The sequence below is a fragment of the Gorilla gorilla genome, chromosome 15 (genome assembly GCF_029281585.2).
Source record: "Gorilla gorilla gorilla isolate KB3781 chromosome 15, NHGRI_mGorGor1-v2.1_pri, whole genome shotgun sequence".
Taxonomy (NCBI): Eukaryota; Metazoa; Chordata; class Mammalia; order Primates; family Hominidae; genus Gorilla; species Gorilla gorilla.
Genome location: NC_073239.2, coordinates 68,826,259 through 68,844,459, shown reverse-complemented (window position 1 = coordinate 68,844,459; position 18,201 = coordinate 68,826,259). Strand labels below are relative to the sequence as shown.

The 18,201-nt window shown below is 38.2% G+C and overlaps 1 protein-coding gene across 10 annotated transcripts in view; it reads right to left on the bottom strand.

Moving 5' to 3' along the window:
• Positions 1-18,201, bottom strand: part of GNG2 (G protein subunit gamma 2) — a 122,859-nt gene that overhangs the window by 78,225 nt on the left and 26,433 nt on the right. For 6 of the 10 annotated variants that reach the window (XM_031001797.3, XM_031001798.3, XM_055361515.2 and 3 more), the window contains exon 2: positions 14,125-14,165. The exons of 2 other annotated variants lie outside the window; for them this stretch is intronic. The gene's annotated coding sequence lies outside the window, so the exon portion shown is untranslated. Of the gene's footprint in view, positions 1-2,886; positions 2,907-14,124; positions 14,166-17,714; positions 17,925-18,201 lie in introns of those variants that run through there. 2 more of the 10 variants (XM_055361514.2, XM_031001803.3) reach the window with 2 other exon arrangements.

The window sequence follows — 18,201 nt, the reverse complement described above, 5'->3', positions numbered from 1 at the left end:
TAGCAGTAAAAATGGGTAAACTACAGCTATGTACATCCACCTGGATGAATCTCAAAACATAATGTTGGTTAAAAATCCAAGCCAAAGAAGAAGCATGATGTCATTTATTTAAAGTTCTAAAACAGGTGAAACTAAACCATATATACAGGGAAGTGATAAATAAAATGTCCAGATTATGGCTTTCTGGGAAGGAAGAAAAAGGAGGATGGAATTGGAGAGAAGCATACAGGAGTTTTTAAAGGTGGTACTTAAAAGATGGGGAATGTATGTGGGTTTGTTCTACTAACAGTCTTTAATATATATATGTATGCACATGTATTCATTATTTTGATGTGTGATATTTTACATATGCACACATACATACACATATAGACACAGAAAGAATGCCTTTAGGTCTATGTCTAGCTTTCACAGCTTTATGCCTACGAAGCTACGAAAGACCAGAATATGCAACCCCCAAATGGGAAGGAATTGTTGATCTGAAGGCTACCAAGAAGCAGATGCAAGAAAATTCTTTACCTCCCTCTATTTGCCTTAAAGTAGGACACGGATTTATTAAAGACAAAAAGGTATCCCGCCCCGTGCTCCCCTCCTTCTCTACTGGGGAGAACGAAGGCTAATCATTGAGGACAACTTAAGACCCTTATTGGCCTGGAGATGGTATGAGAGGAATCCACATGAACAAGGATTACTAACTTGCCTTTATCTGCCATTTATTTGCCTTCCCCAAAGTTGACCCACTTAGAGACTCAAAGTTATTTTCCATTGTCTTGTCACTTCTCTAAAGAATATACTGTTCTTTGCTGAAGATGCTCTATAAGCTGGAATTCAAAGCCATCTCTTTAGGAACTACTCAATCCTTGTGTGTCTCCCATGTGTACCATGTGTATATGAAATAAACATGTTAATAAACTTGTTTGTTTTTTGCTTTTTAATCTGTCTGTTGTTACAGGGGGCCATTCCAACTAAGAACCTATAAATATTGAAGAAAAACTTATTTTTATTCCCCTACAAAGCCCATCCTCTTGAAGAAGCCACTTAACCATCTTCCAGGTATATTTTGTGTTGTAGATTCTTAATACATAACTGAATAAATATATTTCTAGAGTAATACTCAAAGGAATATTGCTGAGAGCCATATTCTTCCAGTGCCAGAGTAAAATGGAAAGTTATCTTATGGAATTTTTTGTTGTATGCCAGAACTGGAGAGAATATAACAGAAAACCCAAGCTAAACACACACTGTGACATAAATATTTCCAAGTCACCTTGGGAAAATAATTTGCCAAGTTATAGCAAAAAGCAAAGGTAACATTTCTGAGTAGAGTTACATTGGTTTTACTTTTACCCTGGGTTAAGAATACCTTTCTTTCACTTTAAGATTTAAAATAAATGACACCAAAACTCCAACCTTGGCTAGTAAGATTTTCGAGGGCAGGGGAAAAAAATGACTTTTCTCAACCACAAATCTCTTGTACTCAGGAAACACTGATTTGTTGGGAATAGACCAGGTGGAGCTCTATTTCCAGATATTACAATGTTGGTCCTGATTCACAGCAGTTGAGCGGCTAAAAGCATTCTAAATAAAGCAGTGTTTCACCAGGTGAAGGAAGACAATTAGAAAGGGAGGAAGTCTGTCCTTATTCCCATCCTCCACAGCTGCCTGAAACCAAAGTTGTACCCATGACTGAATCACTACTCATTTTGATCTCCCGGCTTCTTTTCCTTTCCAAGGATTATTTTGAGTACTTGGACTTCTATTTTACTCACTCAGTTGTATCTACTGTGGTTAGGAGTTTGGTAAATAATCTGATTTAGCTAAGATGCTTTACTGACAGGATATCCTGTATCTAGTTAACTAAGTAAGGCTAGAGGAAAGAGTGATTAGATAATCTGAATGCATGTTATTTTTAAAAAGTAAAGGAAAGGACAAAAAAGCCAAAGTAGCTACAGGGCCTTTATTATCTCCAATAAACCAAAACAGTACGGCACTGAACTACCTTGTATCTGCGAACACAATTTATCTCTAGATCTCACATTTTTATTTTCTAATGCTAGAAAGTTCTACATTGTGCTCAACACCTGGAAATATAGGTACAGTACAACCAATGAGTTAAAAAGCTTTAAGTTTTCCCTTTAGCAAACAAAAAAAGGGAAATTAAATTAATGGCTGCTCTTGAATATTTATTTTTCCCAAAGTTTTTCAGAATGCTCTTATAAAATAACAGTTTTACTGAGATATAATGAAATACCATAAAATTCACTTTGAAGGTATACAATTCAGTGTTTTTAGTATAGTCACAGATTAGACTGTGAATTCTGTACCCATCACCACTATCAAATATCAGAATATTTTCAACACCCCAAAGAAGCAAACCCAAGGACCGGGCATGGTGGCTCACTATGTGAGGCCGAGGCAGGCGGATCACTTGAGGTCAGGAGTTTGTGACCATCCTGGCCAACATGGTGAAACCCCGTCTCTACTAAAAGTACAAAAATTAGCCAGGCGTGGTGGCACACACTTGTAGTCCCAGCTACTTGGGAGGCTGAGGCAGGAGAATTGCTTGAACTCGGGAGGTGGAGGTTGCAGTGAGCAGAGATCGCTCCAATGTACTCCAGCCTAGGCGATAGAGCGAGACTCCGTCTCAAAAAAAAAAACAAACAAAAAAAAACAAGCGCAAACCCATACCCATTAACAGTCACTTCTCCTTCCCCTCTTCCCTCTCTGCCAGCCTGAAACCACTAATCTACCTCCTGTCTCTATGGATCTGTCTATTCTGGACATTTCAGTGCCTGGGATCACATAATATGTAGCCTGTTGTATATGGTTTCTTTCACCTAGCATAGTGTTTTCAGGGTTCATCCGTGTTGTAGCATGTATCAGTACCTTATTCCTTTTCATGGCTGAGTAATCCATTGTATAGATACACCACATTTGTGTTGTTTCCTCCAGGTTGCTTGTTTATGATAAGAAACAAAAGCAAGCCTAGGAAGCAGAAAGAACCAGATTCCAGCTGCGTACTCAACCTAAACCAGGGATTAACAAACACAATTACTATTATATCTGCATTTATACCCAATTCTTGTAAACGGCACTACTCCTGGAGGATTTTAATGGAGATGTCAGCTGTGGTAACATGGAATTCTAAAAATTTCTCTTACACTATTAATGAGGAAAGAAGAAAGAAAATGGAATTTTAAAAAATTGAGGCTGAGGTAGGAAGATTACTTGAGCCCAGGTATTCAAGACCAGCCCAGGTAACATAACGAGACCCTATCTCTTCAAAAACATTTAAAAATTAGCCAGGCGTGGTGGTGTGCACCTGTGGTCCTAGCTACTGGGGAGGCTGAGGTGGGAGGATTGCTCAAGCCCAGGAGGTCAAGGCTGCAGTGAGCTATGATCATGCCACTGTACTCCAGCCTGGGTGACAAAGGAAGTCCTTGTCTCAAAACAACAACAACAAAAACAAACAAACAAAACAATAATTGAGTAACTGCTACTAATAGGTAAGCAGATAACATATTGTGGTATACCAATACAATAGAATACTACCCAAGAATAAAAAGAATAAATAGTTGATGCATACAGCATGGATGTATCTCAATGTAATTATATTGAGATGGAGATAGAAGGGAGAGATGATCATGGAGCATGAGGAAACTTTTGAATGAATACGTTCATTATCTTGTTTGTGATGATGGTTTCATGGGTGTATGCAGTCAAAATTCATCAAATCATACACTATGAATATGTGTTATTTATTGTATATCAACTATACCTAAATAAAGCTGTTAAGAAATAATTTTTTAAAGGAGCATAGGCATACTCATCAAATTACATACATCAAATATGTTCAGCTTTTTAAAATCTCAATTATACTTCCATATGGTTGTTTTCAACACGTGTATACATCCTAAAAAGGTATTTGCATGACTACTGTATGGAAAACACTGCCTTCATTTTGCATATATAATTTCAATTAATTTTATAGCAAGTCAAGTTATTCTCATTTTTCATACTAGGAGACTTAAGGTTGAGAAAGTTCAGTAATTTGCCAAGGTGGTCACAGTCAGTATTACGCTAACTTCAGTTCGTTTTAACCCCACAGCCCCAGCTCTTTTCTCTACACCACACTGCCTCTCACTGCTCCTATTATAGACCCAACCCGTCCCAGAACCTCCCAAGTCAGGGAATTTTCCCATCCACAAAAGAGGTTTATGCTTTAGGATAGCATTCCACATTTGTTTTGTCCATCATTTTGTGCTGCCACAAATACCTCTCCAACCAATTTTTCTGATTCAGTGGATTTATTCATTTTCACTGGATCAGAGTGGTTAATCTAGATTAGATCAAGGCAAGTAATCCTGGTCCCTGGGTCAAAGAAATGAAAATAATTCACTTGAGATTCAAAGTAAGCTGCAAAAACACCAAAAATTGGCCACTCAACCCACTAGCCAGGTATTACATTTCTTTGGGATAATAGTCATTTCCTTTGATGTCGGGAGGCCCAAGAAGGTGGCTATCTAAAGGTGCTCTGAGGTGTCCAGCTAGTTTTTGTAGCAAACTTGAACCGTAAGTTGAGGTTGACATCCCGTCTCTGAATAGGGAAAGCATAGGGTGGTTTTCTCTCTCTGTGTAGCTCCTCCAGATCATCTTTCACCACACAAACAACTGAACTCTGTCCAAATACTACCATTGTATCTGGGTCCATTTGAACATGGGCTATAACCTTGACTAAGTAAAATTAATCAAAATGTGAAAGCTGGTTTAAACAAGTTTTTGTAAGTTATCTACACTTTTTGGAAATGCTGCCATTTCCTTCATGCAAGACTTCCGTGATGAAGGTTAACTGTGCTGTATATCTTCCATTTGCCTCTCCAAATCCATTCTCCATCCTATTCCACCTGGCTTATACCCCAGGAAACTAAACTGCATGAACTCAGTAGCAGACTTCCTTGCTCTTTGCCTCCCAGTTGGGTTTGGCCAATGAGGAGCATGAGCAGGCGATCAGAATAAGTGGAAGAATCAATTCAGGTTATTTGTTTCCTGGGGTCTCTGCCTGCAGGATCATTATAATCTGGCTATATCCCTTTCCTGGAGGCCACAGCTCCACTAAGGAGGTCCTCTCCCCACTGTCCTCATACCTCAGGCCAAAGGATAATACAGGAGCCCTGGAAAACTGCATTCTCCCTTGCAGTTTTCCTATACTCTGCCCTCATCCTTGGAAACATTCTTTTTACTAAGTGCTCTTGAAATTAGCCGGTTTGAAGATGCCAATTTTTTCCAATACAGCTGGCATTTTCTGAGGGCTGAGTATGCCCTATTCAGAATATGAACTTATTCAAAGTTCTCAGTTTATATGAAAACACTGACATTCATGGCATTAATAACAAGCCTAGGCAAAGATTAACAATGGCTAGATGAGGAGTAGAGTGGTCAGACAGCATCCATTCAGCCTCACACCAGTGCTCACTGGCAATTGTGTAAGGTGAAGGCATAGTCACATAACTTATGAGAACAGTGAATGTGGTAGATACATTTCACAGATTTTAAAATGTGAGGAATGCAAAACATTTTCAGGTTGATATGTCATGCTTCTTCATGCTTATAAATTATATTTCCATGGTGACATCAACCTTTTTTGCATATGGTATTCCACTTCGATTGAAGCTTTAAGCCATTTTTTGGTTGTAATTATCAAATATAAAGAAAGAGATGCTTGCTACAATAAAAACTGCCTAAATGGCAAATCTAAGCTTTCAGAGAGGTACCATCTGTTTTTCCTCATTGAGAGGTATTATCATATATAGTGAAAAATGCTATAAAAGTGAAGTGATGCTTTTTCTGTCATGAATAAGTTATAATCCCAAGTAGATTTTGATTACTTAGAGCTTATAGCAAAGACATAAGTCCATTAAGGAAAAGATGGATTTTGATCCTATCTGAGCCCAAAACAAATACTTCCTATCTCCAGAATCACCTCAACTATTTCATTCCCATGAAGTGTATCTAAAATAGCTGCTTTAAGATTTATTTTCCTTGATGATTTTTCTTTAATGAAGCCAAAATGTTATTAATATTTAACATGAATCTGTAAAAGTCTTTTAAGTAAAAAGGCTAAAATGTTGAAATATTAATAATGACATTTTGTTTATTTTTTGTTTGGGGTGTGTGTGTGTGTGTGTGTGTGTGTTATAGAATACGGCAGGGGATAGAAAAGAGAAACCCATTGAATAAATCTAGGCCAGCAAGGTAAAAGCTCTATCCTTGTATTCATTATGGGTATTGATTAGAACTTAAAAGAGTATTTATTTGAAAGAAGGTCTCAAAAGAAAATCTGGAGGACCCTGGCAGCTTTCATTTAATTCTGTATAACATCAGATGGCTCTTAGAAAGCACTCACTTATTTTCCAAATAAGTGGTAATTTCACTCTTTCAACATTTCCTAACTCAGTGTGACATATCAGTGAATAATACCATCTTACATTTGTGTCATATTTTACAATTTATACAGTATATTCCTATTCATTATCTCAATTGATATTTACATAGTTCAGATATAGTCAGGGTGAATATTATAACCTCCATTTTACAGATGGGGAAACTAAGGCCTGGAGGTATAAGTCAAAACTGTTTTAGTCACAACTTGAATTAGCTGGGGCAAAACATGGGAATGTATTGGCTCACATGGACTGGATTCATGGACTCCAATTATGACTGGGCTCTCTCCTTCTTTCCCTTCTCTCTCTGACTCTCTCTGCCTCCCCTCTGTGCATTGGACCTGATTCTGTCTACAGACTGAAACACAGCTTTCCATGATTCTTACTGCCTTGGGACCAGAAAGGATGAGACCTCTCCTCTCAACTCGAGTTGGAAAATTCCAGAGGAAGAACCTACTGGCCCCTGCTGATGGCAGGCCCACCCTCTGAACCAACTATCGTGGTCTGGTGATGAAATACTGAGGCTTCCTCAGCATGGGTCAAGTCTCCTCCCCTGTGGTCAGTATTACCTAAACAACCTAAGAAAATCGGAACAGAATAGCCACTGAGGAGACTAGGAGGACAGAGCCAGCCACCTTAACTTGTTTCTACTGCCTTAAATAACTTGTCCACGGGGCAGAATCAAAACAACTGCCCAGATCTTCAGTCTGCACCCGTCTCCTTCACTTCATAGCCTTTACTGCAGCAGCCACAGAGGTGTAACTGTGCCTCTCTTTTCCTCACAGTTACCATGTGGTCTGGCTCAAGGCTAGTTGGAAAAGACTCGATTCTGTCTCGATTCTGTCACTTTTCAGCTGTGTGACCCTAAGCACATTACTTAACCTCTGGGAACCACAGCTTCCTCCTTTGTAAAATAAACAGTTCCTGCGTTGCAGGGTCATCTAAAGGATAAAGGGAGATAATATACCCCAGATGACTTAAGAACTACATTAAGGTTTATTACTTAAGTTCCGCATATAAATGTTAACAGAGGCTAAAACTACACATTAACATCCTTCAGCTGTAGTTCTCACTACCACCAGCCCTCTCTGTTAGCATCACTTTGGTTCTGACATTTTTTTCTTTCAGTTTTAAAAGGCACATTTTAAAAAGAAGCATAATAGTGTCTCAAAATGTAAAACTTAGCTCAGAAGAAAAGCTTATAAACAGATGGTTCAACGGCACTTGTATTCACCTTTTTGATACAGATTAACCAGGAGATGAAAAATCTCTGGAAGAGACACAAGAAACTCTCCACAGTGGTTACCTCTAGGGACTGAGGCTAAAAGTTGGTGGGAAAGAAACGCTTTTATTTTTCATTTATGCCTGTCCCTACTACTTGAATTTTTAAATATTTCACATATATTGTTTTTTTTCTGCATGAATTTCTTTCATAATTAAAAAAACCTAACTAAAATCATAATTGTCACAAAAAAGGATCATATACCAGTTATAGTACACAGTATATAGTGTATGCTAGTTATAGTATACAGTATATAGCAGTTATAGTATATAACTGATATAGTGTCTGGTACATAAAAAGCTTTCAATAAGTTTGTGCTTATTGATCAAACTAGATATCCCTAGTTACCACCTAATCAGCTAAAATAAAATCTAGTTTTCATCTCTATGAATGTATATTTTTCCATGAATCATATTGTAAGAAATGCTCATTACCATCTGCCAAGGATATGATTTTAAACTCATAAATTCACACACCAAACATGAAACCTCCTTTTCAAATTCTCAATTTTAAACACAGTACATGTGGCTACCTCTCAACGCTGTTACTGCTCTTCTTATAAGCTGACTTCCTTATTAACATTGGAGGATGCTGGGCTTCTAGGAAGCATACCATTTTACAGTTGCGGGTTTGCATGATATTTTCTAAGAAATTAAAGGTTACATGGCAGCATATGCCAAAGCTAACAGAGAGATTTAAATAGTATTTTTTTAAAATGATGTAAATGGCTAGGAAGTTTGAATGCTATGCACTGGTTAAGTGCTATACTGGTTGCCTAGTTACATCTCTGCAGAAAGGTTAAAATGGTTGTCTCTAAATCTAGAAGAAATTTAAAGTCCTAAAGTTTCGTAGTTAAGCCAAGGATTACCTGCAAACCCCTATGCAGTCATGCCTTGAAACAAATCCCCGTCAGGTAATGGTGCTTGGGCATGTCTTAAGGAGATTGTTAATAAAAAGTATTTGTATATATGAAATTTGTTACCTTGCTCTCATTTCATTAAAGTTATTACATCTGGACTGTTCTTTTTTTTTCTTTCTTTTTTTTTTTTGAGATGGAGTCTCGCTCTGTCGCCCAGGCTGGAGTGCAGTGGCACGATCTCGGCTCACTGCAAGCTCCGCCTCCTGGGTTCACGCCATTCTCCTGCCTCAGCCTCCCAAGTAGCTGGGACTACAGGCATGGGCCACCATGTCCAGCTAATTTTTTGTATTTTTAGTAAAGACTGGGTTTCACCGTGTTAGCCAGGATGGTTCCGATCTCCTGACCTCGTGATCCGCCTGCCTCGGCCTCCCAAATGGACTCTCCATTTTATCACTACCAATTGCAGTCTGCTACTATAGGCTATTAAAAAACCTTCCAACCTAGCTGATGCAAATTCTGTCCCACGATAGGTGGAAGAAAGTCCAGTATTTTAAATTTTTAAACTTAAAAACAAATTTTTACTGTGACCAGCTCTGCACAGTATAGGCCAGTCTACAACGTAGTAACAAAAACTACACATCTTAAGAATAAACAACTAGTATCTTAACTCTCAGAGATGTTCCTCTTTTACCCTTCAAGGGTTTCCTAATTAATTCTACCTTGCAGACACTATGACATCCAAATATCTGTTCCCAGTAATGGAACAGAATAGAACAATTTTATAACAATTTTGGTGTAGAAATTTAACATGAGTGTATTAAAACGGATTCACACTTTTTCCAGAATTTGAAGGTAGGAGGAAACAGTCCTTTTCTTTTTTCCTCTTGAAGTTCAATCGGCATATTTTGTTTTAAATTGAGGTAAAATTCACATATAAAATTAACCATTAGCCATTGTAAAGTGTACAATTCAATGGTATTTAGTACGTTCACAGTGTTGTGCAGCTATCACTGCTAACTAGTTCCAAGATATTCCATCACCCCGGAAGGAAACCCTGTACCCAGATAAGTAGTTATTTTGATCATTATTTACATTTACTCTCTAATTTCTCTTTGAAAAAGAATAAAAGAACCTAAGTTTAAATTACAGCATAAGAACTTGATGTGTTTTCATTTCTTCTGAAACTTGTTGATTCACAAAAATTGGTAAAGATTTGAAGCTGAAATGAGGCTAGTCTTAGCAAAATGAAACCAGGATTGAAAGTCCTGGAAGGAAGAAACCCAAAAAGAGATTGAGGAAAAAATAAAAATAATTCACAATTCTGTCCAGGCCCCATCCTTGTCAGAAAGCCAGATTCTACTTCAATGACTGTTAGTGCTAAATCTTTTTTGGAAAGAAAAAGAAAAGAATTGAAATAGAATGCTTTGGATCTACCAAGTAGGAAATTTTGGAAGACAGGAAACTATTAAATATGTTAAAAAAAAAAAAAAAAAGAAAAAAAGAAAGTCTTCCAGCTCCTAAAAGTCAAATGCCTATTCTAGGGAAGCTAATTTATTGTTCTTTCAAGTACAATTACAGCTCTCTTTGCTTAGTCCTAATGATTTAGAGAATAAAATTCTCAAAATAAAAGCCAAAGAAATGTAACGGATGAGGCCCCAGGACCTTCAGCTTCCCTGATTTCTCAGTGTGGTTTTGCTATGGATGATGCAGGCAGAGTACTGCAGAAGCAGTGGGGAAAGGCCCAGCAAGCGTCTTTACCCAGATGTAGCAACTTTACATGGGGGTAAGTGGCTCATGCTCCACCGCTGGGAGTCAGGAAGCGCCATGTTCTTAGAACCAAATGAGACTCCAAGACATGATCCACTCCAATCCCCTCCCACTGGGCATTCAAGATAGTCTTCCTAATATTTACCTCTTCTTGAACAGTCTGTGCTATCTCTTAGGGGGGAAAAGTTCGATTTTGCTCTATGAAAGGCAAGATTAAAGCTAAGAGAGCTCTGTGCTGCATTGGCAAACTTGGATTTTATAACTTCCATGCAGGCTGACTGCTGAAAAAGATTCAGCGAGGTCCTGTGGTCACCTCAGTAACAAAGTTATTAAAGCTTCCATCATCAGAGGCAAAGTGCAGGAGCCTGCTGGTAACACAGGAGAACTGAAAGGGCAGCTAGGGCTTGTGACTATAAACGTGGCTGCTGCTTCTCAGTTCTGAATCTCAGGGGTTTTTTTTTTTTTTTGTCTTTTTAAGCTGGTCTGAACAAACATGCATATATGGCTACAGATTTTCCAAAAGGGTTGGATTAACCCCCATTTTCAACCCAAATATTATGGGTTATGGTCATTATTTGGTTCACTCAAAATTTATATTTTAACAATGCATCAATGTGACAGCTACTTTCTATTAAGAGTCATTTTGTTAGACATCTGGAGTGACCAACTGTCCTGATTTGCCCCGGATTCTCCCAGTTTTAGCACCGATAGTCTTGTGTCCCAGGAAAGCCCTGTCTTGGCAAATAAGGGCAGTTTGTTGCCCTGATGCTAGCTCTAGGTTTGGACTTCAGGTCTGTATTGCTGAAGTGTCTAAAAGTGGATTTTAAGAGGACTTGCTACAAAAAAAAAAAAAAAAAAAAAAAAAAAAAAAGCTGAAAATTTTTAAATCTTCACCATAAATTTCCAGCCATATTCTACTCAAAAGATGATTTTTAAAAAATAACCCAGTGATCTATTTCATACACCCGGCAAGAAATGGTTTCTTACTTTGTGGGGATAACTTAATGTATGGAGGAAATTATACCATACCTAGAAATTGGCTATAATAAATACCACTGTAGTGAGGTTCTGTATTATTATGTTATTTTTTCCTCCAATTTCCACATTTTAAAGCCTAATAAATAATACATAAAATAACAGCCAGACATAACAGCATAAAATAAAAACCTCACATTTCTTTGGTTCTGTTCAAGACCTTGTAAACTGTACACTGTAGGCAAACCCTCCAGAGTTGGAGAAATCACAAAAACAGCATACTCTCTAGGGGCCATACCTATAGTACCCAAAAGTCTGGGCAAGAAAGGAGCCATTGGACTTCAACCGGTCCCCTTGATCCAATGCCAGACACTTCAAGAAAACCAAAAGTCTTCAGTACCTGGACCTACAAAATGAGAACTGTAGAGTCAAGATGAGAATTGGCTTCATCAAAGTTGGAAACCTTAATGTTTTAATCCTATATAATTAGACATTAGATGGTCTGCTACCTGAAGCATTTCTACCTTTCTGAAGAATTAGTCTCTTTGACTTTGTAGTAGGCAGAATAATAGGCCCCAAATATGTTCAGTCCTAATCCCAGGAACCTGTAAATACATAACCTTACAGATAAAGAGATTTCAAAGATGTGATTAAATGGAGGCCCTGGTGATGAGGAGATTAGCCTGGCTTATCCAGGTATGTTCAATCTTATCACACAGATACTTAAAAAATCAGAGAACCTTTCCTGGCTAAAAATTAAGAAGATGGGACTATGGTAGAAAGACGCATGGAGAGGCAATGCTACTGGCTTTGAAGATGGAGGAAGCTCTAGAAGCTGTAAAAGGCAAGGAAATAAATCCAACCCAGAGAGCCTTCAGAAAGGAACACAGTCTTGTTGATATTTTGCTTTTAGCCCAGTGAAATCCCTATAGAACCTAACCTATAGAACGGTAAGATAATACATTTGTGTTGTTCTAAGCCACTACGTTTGTAATAATTTGTTACAGCAGCCACAGAAAACTAATACACCTTTTATCACAGTTGCTGTTCAATAATGCCTTGGTGGTATTTTGCTTCTAACTTCAATATTTGACCATTACCTCATGTTTAATTTTTTTCCATGTATATACTTTGAAAACTAAATTTAGCCCTAGACCAAATATACTCAAAATCCCCCTGACAGTACAGAACAATACTTCCTTTTACTTGTCTACTTCGTTCAGCTTCTTGCGTTTGTTAGCACAGAGACTACTTACATAAGGAACTACTGAACATAACTGAAACCACTGATTTTGTATGAAGGAAAAATGCTTTTAGGTGAGTGGAATATGCCAAATAACCTCTTTAAATTTGCGTGCAAAGACACGGTAGTTCACAATGTTCACAACGTCTCCCTAGAGTGCTCTGGATGTCACAATGACTGGAAGATGCCACAGCCTTTTGTGAACCAAGGACAGGGATACCAAAGATGATAATGAAGAATTGTCCCATTGGAGGTGCCAGCAAACCCCATTGACAAACTCTGCTTGGATTGATTTGAAAAATTTAAGCATACTTATTAGCATGACAGAAATCGACTCAAAGAACATCAGATGCTTATAAAAGAGTCATTATTAGTAACATTTGATGGAATATGGGATGTCTCAGCCCTCACCTGAAAGACATTAGGTACTTAAATTCAAAAGAACTTGACTATAGGGCAGCAAAAGCTATACATGTATAGGTCAGTACATCTCTGACAGATCACCTCATTTGGAGATATCCAAAGTCCAAATTTGCAGACCTTATAAATATGAGTTGAGGAAAATTGATCCTCTTATCCTAAGGAAGGACTGATACCTAGTAAACATGAAATAAATACCTGCTGAATGCATAAATGGATGGATGACTAGCTCCAGTAAAGCAAGTCAGGTTATGAGTAGGTTTTATTTTTTTTAGCATTTGCTGTATCCCCTAAACAGTTATGTAAATAAACAATTAAAAGCCCAACAATTCAGCAAGCGCCCATAATCCAATGGGGAAAGAAGAGAAGTAGGTAGAGGTAGAAATGAAACAATCCCAGCCACGAGTTGACAACCATTGAAATTGGGTGATGGGGATGTAGGAGTTCATTATATTATTCTCTCTACTTTGGTATATACTTGGCATTTTTCATAATGAAGTTACATTTTAAAATGGTGGGGGAGGGGAATCTAAGTCATTGACTAGAGAAAACTGTGTATCTTGGAGTGGGCAAACACGTTATCACCTGTCTAGGATTACAGTTACCTTTCAAGTCTAGAACAAGATTCAAATGCCAAAAGCTAAGTAAGCTTCTTCAAGATGAAACCCCAATAGCATTAGATTGACCTCTTGTTGTTGTTGTTGCTGCTGCTGCTGCTGGAAAAGCCCTTACAATGTTTACAACCATCTGTTAAGAACAGGGTTTACCTTTCTCTGACCTAATCAGCCTCATCTGAGGCTTTATCTTGCACAGGGTATGCCCTCAATGTCTGCCACCTATTAATCATGTTTGTGCCGTGAGGATACATTCTGTTAAGACAGCAGCCTCAAAGGCTCTCCAACTCAGGTTTTTAGAAGAAAATGAAAAAATTCTGGATGAAAATCAATTTTAACTATCATTAAAGACGGTCATTTTTTCTTTAAATTCTGAAGTCATGTCAATATTGATAAGGACTCTATGACTGTTTCTTTCAATAAAACATCACATGCTTTCACCTATAGACCACTTAACATTTTTTTTCCTCTTTAAGTTCTGGTTAAATTCAAGATTTTAGAAGAAAATATTTTGGAATTCTTACCTCTTCAGTTCCTAAAGCCTGAGGCTCACTGGCAGATCTGGCTGTTGAGAAAGCAGAGAGAAAAACAAATTTTTTAAGAGGAAAAATAACGTGATACACAAGAGCTGGATAAGTAGAATGAATGAAGTTTCTGAAACAGGGGTGGGTGGTAATGGCAATATAGTTATAAGGGCAGGAGGTCTCTCACAGGTTTACATTTCAGAGCCTAGAAATGAACCTTTTATTAACTCTCTTTCTTTTAAGAAATAGATTTGTGAAATTGGAGTCCCTTTCTTTGTGAAATCTCCTAGCATGCAAGAAAACATGAAAACACAAAGGCCACTTAGGAACCTAGAGGAAGCAGAGTCCTTGGTGGGAGAGGCTGTATACTGATGGAATGAATAAGAACAATCTTTCCTCCTGACCTAATCTAATTTCCTCCGAGCATGACCAAAGCAGCAGAGACCAACACACTCTTGCTCCAGGTATTAGGGACAGAGTTTGAGTGCATACAGTTTGTGTGTATCTGGCCCTTTAGGAGGGTGGAGAGGACACGTTGGTGGTTATAAGAGTATCTTTGGCACCCACAGCTTCTATAGGCTGTTTAGAAGTAGAAGACACCTATGCCCTTAGCCACTAATGACCTCTGTGGCTATCAGGCAGAGTGGCCTATGTTTGTCCAGTGCCGAGTGTGGTTCCTACGGGAGAAAGTTCCTATGTAGATGAGCTTCTTTATTCCTGAAAAGCTTTAGAGCACTCAGCTCAAAGGGAATTGCTAAAGCCTCAAGGAACACTTTCCCATTCCTATTTTGCAGTGTCTGAGAACAAAGAGATATCTCACATCTAGAATAGTATGAATGAGGGTGGAACTCAAATTCGCAAGGGGTTCTAGGGCCAAACGAACATCAGTGTCTCCAGAGGCCTCACATTACTTGAGACTGGCCTGTGTGCTACAATCTCAACCCAACCAATTATATTCCCAGACTACCCTAGGGGCCATATGTTTTTAAATGGGCTAAAGTTATTAGAAAACCATTATCTCATGATTAATGACAGCAAAAAGAAAAAAAAAAAGCCAAGGGCTAAAAACAACTTATTTTCAGAGAATGAACCCTTGGGTAACAAAGACTAGGTGGGACATGCAAAATAAGCCTGTTCAAGGGGGTTCTGGGCCTGGCACTCATTTGTTATTGGTGATAGTGGAAGCTGGCACAACTACTCTGGAAAGCCGTCTGGTCCTGTTTATCAAGGGACCCAAATATGTTCTCAGTCATTGTTTTAGTGATGCCACTCCATGACTTTAACCAAAACAAACCCACAATGTGGACAAAGAAGAATTATCAAGATGTTAAGAAATAGCCTAAATATCAATAATTCAGCCTATTAAGTAAAACAGAAACTCCACATGATAAAATTTTAAAACAATGAATACAAGAAATTTAAATGGGCCAGGTGCAGTGGCTCATGTCTGTAATCCCAGCACTTTGGGAAGCCAAGGAGGGAGGAACACTTGTGTCCAGGAGTTTGAGACCAGCCTGGGCAACATAGCGAGACATATTCCCTACAAAAAAAGTCAGTAGTTAGCCAGGCATGGTGATGCACACCTGTGGTCCCATCTACTTGGAAGGCTGAGGTGGGAGGATAGCTTGAGCCCAGGAGAGTGAGGCTATAGTGAGCCATAATCATGCTACTGTACTCTAGCCTGGGTGACAGAGTGAGAGTCTGTCTCGGAAAAAAAAAAAAAAAGAAAAAAATGTTTAAATGATGAAAAAATGCATTTTATATTCTCTTTTTACTTAGCTTTATTTTAAAATTAATAAATGTTGTTACTTTAAGAAGTAACTTAAAATAAGGTTATTTTATTATAAAGTAAAAAGAATGTAAAATGCATTTTTGTCATTTAAATTTTAAAGTAAAAAATATAAAATATTATATATAGTGTAAACTCAACAATTTTCTAATATACATCTTTACATATATTTTTTCTAATATATATTTTCTATGTCTTAATACATTTTTCTAATATATATGCACTAACATATGTATTATATACATAAGTTGCATTATATAACACATTTTCTAGTATAATTATACATAATATCTTTCTGATACATAAAGACTGGAAGAAAATACATCAAAATCTAAACAATATATTTCCTCTGTTCAAAAGAATAACAAAAGTGGCAGAAATTGCTAGATATACCCCAACATCTGCTCTCGTCTTCTTCCATGGTTTTAATAGAATTCTAAGCTAAGCACCTACATATCAATAATAGCTACTTTCCCCAACCTCCCTTGCTGCTAGGTATGCAGTCATGTGACAAAATTCAATGGTACAGCATCAAAAGTGGTATGTGTAACTTCTGGGTCAGGGCCTCCCCTTCCAACTTCTTCCATCCTGCTGGTTACAGCAGAGCCTTTGTGACAAGCCACCTTAGACAATGAAAGCAAGTGAAACCTCATAGGAATGATAGAACAACAGGATAGAAGGAGCCTGGCTCCCTGCATGATCTTGTGGAGCACAGCTACCTTACCAGTCCTGGGCATCCACGTCTGGATTGTTACATTAAAAAGAAGTAACTTCTAACTTATGTTAGCCACTGTGAAATCAGGCCTCTGTTACATGTAGTTCAACTAACAATTTAATTAATAGATGGAGCCATTTTTATTTTTTCTTTCAAATTTTCAATAATTTCCACATTTTTCAATAATCAGTATGAATTACTTTGATGATCAGAAAAAAACTAAGTTAAGTTTTGTTTACTAATGTTAAGAAAATTAAATATAGAATAAAGTTTGGGCAACATGTACCTTCTTTCCACATATGAGAGGAAAAACGAAATCTATAGTTTAAAAAGTTCTGCTTTAAAATCTGATTGAGGCATATTCTAAGCAGTAAAACTTTAGTCAATGCATTATAATTATTCATTTCAGAGGATACCCGACTTTTTTTTTTTTTTGAGACAGAGTCTTGCTCTGTCACCCATGCTAGAATGCAGTGGTGTGAACATGGCTCACTGCAGCCTCAATTTCCTGGGCTCAAGAAATCCTCCTGCATCAGCCTCCCAAGTAGTAGCTGGGACCACAGGTGTGCACCACAACGCCCAGCTAATTTTTTTTATTTTCTGTAGAGACAGGGTGTCTCTACCTTGCCCAAGCTGGTCTCAAACTCAGGGGTCAAGCAATCCTTCTGCCTCAACCTCCTGAAGTGCTGAGATTACAGGCATGAGCCAAATACACCCAGCCAGACTTTTTTTTTTTTTTTTTTTGAGAGGGAGTCTCGCTCTGTCACCCAGGCTGGAGTGCAGCGGCACAATCTTGGCTAACTGCAACCTCCTCCTCATGGGTTCACGCCATTCTCCTGCCTCAGCCTCCCAAGTAGCTGGGAGTACAGGCGCCCATAACCACACCCGGCTAATTTTTTGTATTTTTAGTAGAGAAGGGGTTTCACCGTTAGCCAGGATGGTCTCGATCTCCTGACCTCATGATCCGCCCCACCTCAGCCTTCCAAAGTGCTGGGATTACAGGCGTGAGCCACTGTGCCTGGCCCCAGACTTCTTAAAGTGAATTTAGAAACAGTCTTAAAAACAGATTTGTGTGTACACTCATACCTTTAATTTAAGGGTGCTATTGGTTCTTCACATGGAATCATACTGGATTTCTCCTACAGTAATTCCACTGGCCCAAGAATTTGTACGTTTTGATTTTATTTTCCCCTGGAGTAGTAATAGATTTGGCAGAGCTCACATAACCTCCCTGGTCTCCTTTGTGTCCCACAGGCCTGCATTATAAGATGACTGTCCAAGATAAAGGAGTCGTACCTAGTCCATAAAACAGAGAAAAGATATCTTGCCTACTTGGGAATCAGATCTGAAACAATGGCCTCATTAAAACTAGCCTCTAACCAGATTAGAATAATATGCTGAGATCATTTAAACCTGCAATAATGTTCATCAGCAGCATTTGGTGCCTTTTAGAGGATCATTAAAACCTTGTGCATAGGCACACAAGACACTCCACAAAGTTGACCTTAGAGACTTACATGAAGTCATATATCAGAGAAAGAAACTATTTTTCCCCTTTTTCCCAAGAGAATGC